The 6745-nt window shown below is 41.5% G+C and overlaps 1 pseudogene across 1 annotated transcript; it reads left to right on the plus strand.

The window, feature by feature from the left end:
• Positions 1–2086: 2086 nt before the first annotated feature.
• Positions 2087–2427, plus strand: LOC105808201 (annotated as a pseudogene). Its single transcript, XR_001137371.1, has one exon. The product of XR_001137371.1 is annotated as a 60S ribosomal protein L37 pseudogene (transcript).
• The last annotated feature ends 4318 nt before the right edge of the window (positions 2428–6745 follow it).

A 6745-nucleotide genomic window follows, 5' to 3' on the forward strand; every position in this document is an offset into this window, starting at 1 on the left:
GAAGGAGGAGCGGGTAACCGTGTGAAAGTACCAGCAGCAGTAAGAAAACGACCGGACCAATTCCTCTCCCAACCCACCTCAAACCCCCTCCTCATCTCCTGCCTCCCAACGCCTCCGCTCAGGCCGCGATCGAACCTGGGCTCCCAGTCGCCCTAACTTCCTTCCCAGCTCGCCCGCAGCCTTTGCAAGAGCCTGAGCAAGGTCGCGGAGTTCGGGACTGACGCACAGGAAGCACCACAGCAGAGATGCTCGTCTCTCTGCCCAACACGCTGGAGGACCGGATAAACCGGCATCAGAAACTCAAGGCAGTTCTTTCTGCCGTCCTCTTTCCAAACTGTGCATGCCCCAAGCGGGGCTGGCACCAGAATCCCGGAGTCCAGCGTGCCCCTCCCTGGGCCCAGGAAGCCGGCACAGGTAGCTAACGAGTTCAGGCACCCGTCCGCCTCCACCGCTCCTCAGGGTCTTCGGATCCCCGCCGCCTCCCGCCACCCCCTCCACCCCGGCCGGTGAAGTGAATGGAAGTGGGCTGCTGTACGGGGAACGGGGGCGAGAGGAGTAAAAGAGAAAAGAAAGATGCCTTCCGCATCTCACACGGTGAAGTACCTGGAAAGGTGAGGATGCACTTGCCCGCCCACCAGAGCCAGCCCCCAACGCGGAGCCAAGCGGCGCCCCGCAGGTCCCCCCACCCTCCCAGGCCCCTGTCCGGGTCCCCCAGCTGAGCGCGGTTACCTCGCGGGCGGAGCGGAGCCGGCCGCCGCCCCGGCGCCTGCAGGTACAGCTTTTCCAGGAGCGGGGCTGCCCAGGAAACTTCCCCGCGCTCCAGGGCAAACTCTCGCGCACTCCTCCCCGCCGCGGGCCGTTAGAGGGCCGGGAGCGCAGCGCAGCGCGGGGAGCAGGGGCAGCGCGCAGCCGGGCGCTCGCCCTCGCCCGTCCGGCCCGGCTGGGGCTGCGGCGCCGCCTCCGCGCCCGCTCCCGCCGCCGCCAGCCGCGCCCCCGCCCGGCCGGGCGGCTCCGCCTCCCTCTTCTTATCTCCCTCGTGCCCGCTGCCTGCTCTCCCTTTGCTCTGGCTTTGTCGTCCTCGCTTCCCCCTTTTCCTCTGACTTCCCGGCCTTACCTCTGCGGGCGTCGCGCCCTCCCTCCCTGCCCCGGGCCTGTCCCATCGCCCCAGTGCCACCCCACTCCCCGGCAGGGAGCCGTCGCTGTTCCGCGCGTACTTCACCTCCTCTCTTCTCTTCTGCCCTCGGGCTCCTTCCCAGGTTTTCTAGAAACACAGTCGTGAAGGACAAGTCGATAGGTTGGTGGGCTGTCGCAAAACATTAACTCCAAAGTCTTAGAATTTCTTTTGCTTTACAGACAGGCGGTGTTTTTGTTTGCTTGCTTGTTTATTTACTTGTTTGAATGCATTGATTATAATAGATCAATAAAATGCTTGTTGTGAGTACGGGATAGCGCTGGGCGTGAGTTCAGCAGCGGGTTTGTGTAAGCAAGGGCTCCCTCAGGATGAGCAAAGGCCCCATTTACAGTGGTGGAGACCCAGTAGATCTCCCAGGTCACGCATTTCAAAATCAGACAAGCTGAAGTTGGTAGTTTGTAAAGGGCTTTGCAAAGACCAAGACTAGAATATTTATTTTTAATCATTAAAGAGAATACTTCATTGAGATTTAAAAATTAATTCTAAATATTGTACCAGCAATGATTTGACCAAACAAGGGCAAATAAAAATAAATGAACCCTTGATTGCTTATTTTGTATTCAAGTAATTTCTGTAAATTAACAAAGAAAAACTCAACTTTTTGAAAGCATTGAATAAACTTACCTTATTACTACATCAGAATTTTGTTGTTCAAACTGAAATGTTAGCCAACTGCATTTTCAATAGGTCTTACTCTTACTGATGGCTTAGGAATCACACATCCTGTGGTAGTGAAATTTGGTTCCTGAAGAAGTAACTCTTATGGGACTTGCTTGCCTGATTCTGGTTTCTGAAACACAGCCTGATTTATTTTTCTGCCATAAGAGTTTTATTTTTATGCATTTTTTTTAAAAAAAATTGTGATAGCTCTTTGGTCTGGGCCACAGAAGCGAGATGACGAAGGGGACGTCATCGTTTGGTAAGAATCGCAATAAGACGCGTACGCTGTGCCGCCGCTGTGGCTCTAAGGCCTACCACCTTCAAATGTCCACCTGTGGCAAATGTGGCTACCCTGCCAGGCGCAAGAGAAAGTATAATTGGAGTGCCAAGGCTAAAAGACGAAATACCACAGGGACCGGTCGGATGAGGCACCTAAAAATTGTATACCGCAGATTCAGGCGTGGATTCCGTGAAGGAACAACACCTAAACCCAAGAGGGCAGCTGTTGCAGCATCCAGTTCATCTTAAGAATTTCAACAATTAGTCATACGATAAATGTTTTGGTTTTTAAAAATCTAAAAAAAAAAATTGTGATAAAAAACATATAACATGAAATTTACCATTTTAACTATTTGTAAGTGTACAGTTCAGTATTGTTACATATATTCACACTGTTGTAAAACAGATCTCCAGAACTTTTTCATCTTGCGAAAGTGAAACTCCATCCATCAAACAGCCTCTCTTTTTCCTCTCCCCTCCAGCACCTGATAACTACTATTCTACTTTCTGCTTCTACAAATTTGACAATTTTCCATCTTTGATAGGGTAAATATTCAAAATATGTAAAGAGCTGTTACAACTCAACAACAACAAAAAATCACATAACCTGAATTACAAAATGGGCAAAGGATTTGAATTAATATAAGAGTTTTCTTTTTAATTTGTACATCTGATGGCTTACTATGAAGCTTTAACCCAGGGCCTGTCCTCCATATGGGGAAGATCCTTGTTCACCACTGGAATGAAAGTTTCCTGAGTTGAACTTTTAAAGAAACAGGTTAGTGCTCCCTGAGCTGTATTTATTTAACTGGCACATGCCTGATAGGCAAGTAATGAGCACTTCTTGAATGAATTAACCAATTTAGTTTATTTGCTCTTGGTGTGGTCTCCTGTGTATCATGCTGTGTTTGGTGAACCCTTGGAGCTGTGACTATCTATTATACCAGAGGAGTGAGCAAATCCAGGCTAACCTCAGAATACATGGACTCTATTTCTTGGCTGCAGGAAGTCACACAACTTTTGTGGTCTATACCTTCTCATCTGTGAAATAAAGGAGTCGAGCAAGAATATCATTACAACTCTAATATTTCTAAATTTTAAATGTTTTATTAAGTAGTACCTAATGGGAAGAGCTGGGCATCACATCAACCATCAACATCTGATTGGATTTCCTTGATAGATGGGCTGCTAGGCATTGCTCGCCCATTATAGGGTTTTCCAGTCTTAAGAATCTATTTCATTCATTTATCTAACATAGCAAGTCAAACACTTAGAACTAGACCTCTGTCCAAACTGTTAAAAATATTTTTAATAATTAAGGACACTGAATTTTGTTAATATCCAGGTTGATGATAAAGGATCAAAGAATTACCTAGGATATACACCAAGCATCAGAATAAGATGCTTCTTCGTGTGGCATTTTATTGGAAGTTATATTGTTAAGTGAAAACACTACCTTTTAATTTTGTAGTTAAATTAATCTGATTTTTACAGTGAATTATTTCTAAAACATTGGTTCACAGCATGTTTCTAAATTGTCCAGTCTATTAATTTTGTTTGGTTCATTGAATTTCTTAAAATGTTTAACCATTGACTATTTCTGGGCAACTGTGAAGCTTATGGACCGTTGATCCTTTAATATGTAGGTTAGTGACAATTATGGTTATAAAAGTGGTTTCTGCATCAAATCTCAAGGTACCATCCATAGCAAGAGTGCCTCTGTGGAAGGAGGACTCCATCATTCTCAGATTTATTTAGCAAACGTACACAGTATTAATACCATTAGGCTAAGCATAAAAAATAGTTAAATTTAACTTTGCAAATGTAACTAATAGCATAAAGAATGAGCCCAATGAGATGCTCATAGAGAAGAAACGTGTGTAAGAAAGACAAGGGTAAAGAGATAGTAAAAGAGTAGGGAAGGATATTTTCTTGGCATCCTTATGTTACAAATAAAACTAATTTAAGGTCTCAACACAACACCATTATGGGATAGTTTTTGCTATTTTTGAGTTTGTGCTTTTCTTTAACCATGCAGGTGTTAATGATGACTTGGCTTAATGAATGGCCGAGTAAAAATTAAGCAGAAATGCATTTAACACAATGTCAGTTCATGTGGGTGTTTCAAATACCTCTAAACCGTCTTATTTATGGCTCCAACTGTTTTTTGAGGGAAAGCAGAGATATATTTACCTGGAAAAAGATATTTTTACACAAATCAATAGAGGATAGTCCAGTAGCGACAATATTTTCTTTTTATCTTATCTTGCTTTTACGCTGCAGGGCAAGAGTAAAACTAAAAGAAAATGATACACATGATTTGTGCTGATTCACCATTAAGAGAACACAAACTGTCCCACTGAACCAAAAGAAGAGAATGGCAGAACTCTTGAAATTGAAGATAAAATCCACCTTATCCAGATATTTCTGGGGGAAAAAATGAATGTAAACAAGTCTTAGATTTAAAATGGCTTTTAGAAAGCTTCCATTAGTTCTCTGAAATGGAGTGAGTCTTGGAGGATGAGATACGTCCACACGAAGATGAGCAAGTCTTCTCTTGGTCTCAGTTTCATGCTCATGAGGTCATTGAATTGGGTGAGCTCTAAGGATCATTCTGTCTTCAGAACCCCCCGTGAGGTGTGATCAAGATCACTTATCTTGAACAAGCTCTTCAGGTCATTTTCACTATCACTGATTTATCTGCATAGCGACATTCAAAGTGAATTCTAATAAGAAAATAAGAGGCTAATGTAGACTTTACTTCAGTAGCCAAAATGGAAAACAAACAAATAAAAATGTGAGTATGATGGATGAATGTAGGGGCTGATTAACAGAAGCTAATCTACAGGATGCAGAATGTGGTGTTATACAAAGTATTAATAGAACTTCCTTTCTGAAATTTAAGAAGAAAACCTTTTAACATCAGGAATAAATAGGACAAAGGTGAAAGCATTAAACGTTTCTAGTCAAGGAGGAATCTGGAAGCATAATGATTTATCTGCTGCCATAGCAAGCATGGTATAGCAAATTTTATAATTTGGGGTACACCAAGGTTATTGTGTGATGGAGAAGTAAAGAAAAAAAGATTTGGCTCTGTCTTTAATTATTTTGTAGAAAGATACTATTTTCTTAAAAATCAAGAAAAAATCAAGGACTAGATATATGTAACTAAAGTACAATTTAAGTATTCAGAAGAATATTGGGGAAAAAAGCAGAATGCAAAGGGAAAAATGTATTATGGAAAGAGCATAGGATTGATAGTAAATGAGGAAGAGCTATGATGCCTAAAGGATTAAAAACTTGAAATTGTATGAAAAATAATATTGGTCAAACAGAAAAATTAAAAGATAATTTTAAGTAAATATAAATGAAACAAGATGTGTTGCCTTATTCTTATATATCTGCTGCCCCCGGTAAAGCAATAATTCAACATCAAATAACTTAGAATAGTCAGCACCTAATAGTCATGGTAAATAGAGCAGGTCAATAAATATGTATTGATTGGTTGATTGCATAAGAACTGCTTGCAGTTATTTTAGGAAAATCAAAGTCACTTGGGAAGTTATGTATGTACTTTCTTAAACTAAGCAAGTATAAATTTCCTTTAAAAAATAATCGAAAAGAAAACTTTTCTAAAGAGTTACCTTTAAGTCCTAAGCAATAAAATTTTATAAAAATTTTATAAGATGATGTTTATAATAGCAAAATCTAAATGGGAAATAGATAAAATGTGGAAACATAAATGTGCCTCTGTATAAAGAAATTATATTTTAGATTATTGAGGGTTTTTGATAGGCGGTTGGTATAGGGAAAATTCTATGTGAACAGTTTACAAAAAAAGGCAATACTTTCCTCTAAACCAATATTTGGACACATAAATATTTATTATTTCAAAATGGGCTCAGTTTTTGATATGCCAGTCAAAGATAATAAATTATTTCAAGATCCTAAGTCAAAATAGCATAATTTGAAATGGTCTGAATTAACGAAGGCCCTTCCATACTTTAAGTTTCAACATTGTCACGTCAAGGGATGTGATAATAATAGCCCTTTCCTTGCCAAATATTGTATTAACTAATTCACCAAGCATGGCCTGTCTAGTCAGTATGGACACTATGTGCTGGTGGCTTGGATACAAAAATTAGTAAGATATGATCCCTTTTCATAAAATGATAACTAATGAATTCAAATCACGTATCATTAAATTTAGAAGTGTCAAGCTTATAGGAAAAAAAAGAAAGATTTTCTTTGAGTAAAAGAGAAAAGAAAAATCCAAATAGCTTTGTGATTTTTAGCAATGCTGTGTGTGTGTGTGTATGTGTGCTTGAAAAAGAGAGAGCAGGCCAGGCGCGGTGGCTCACGCCTGTAATCCTAGCACTCTGGGAGGCCAAGGTGGGTGGAATGTTTGAGTTGAGTCTTTAAAGATGAGAAGGAATAAACTAAGCCAAAAGCCTAAGGAATGGTGTTTTAGGCAAAAGGATCAGCATATGCAAAGGTGCTGAGGTCTAGTCCCAGCTACTCGGGAGGCTGAGGCAGAAGGATCGCTTGAGCCCAGGAGTTAGAGGTTGCTGTGAGCTAGGCTGACACCATGGCACTCTAGCTCGGGCAATAGAG

This window comes from Propithecus coquereli, unplaced genomic scaffold, assembly GCF_000956105.1.
Source record: "Propithecus coquereli isolate 6110/MARCELLA unplaced genomic scaffold, Pcoq_1.0 Scaffold17, whole genome shotgun sequence".
Taxonomy (NCBI): domain Eukaryota; kingdom Metazoa; phylum Chordata; class Mammalia; order Primates; family Indriidae; genus Propithecus; species Propithecus coquereli.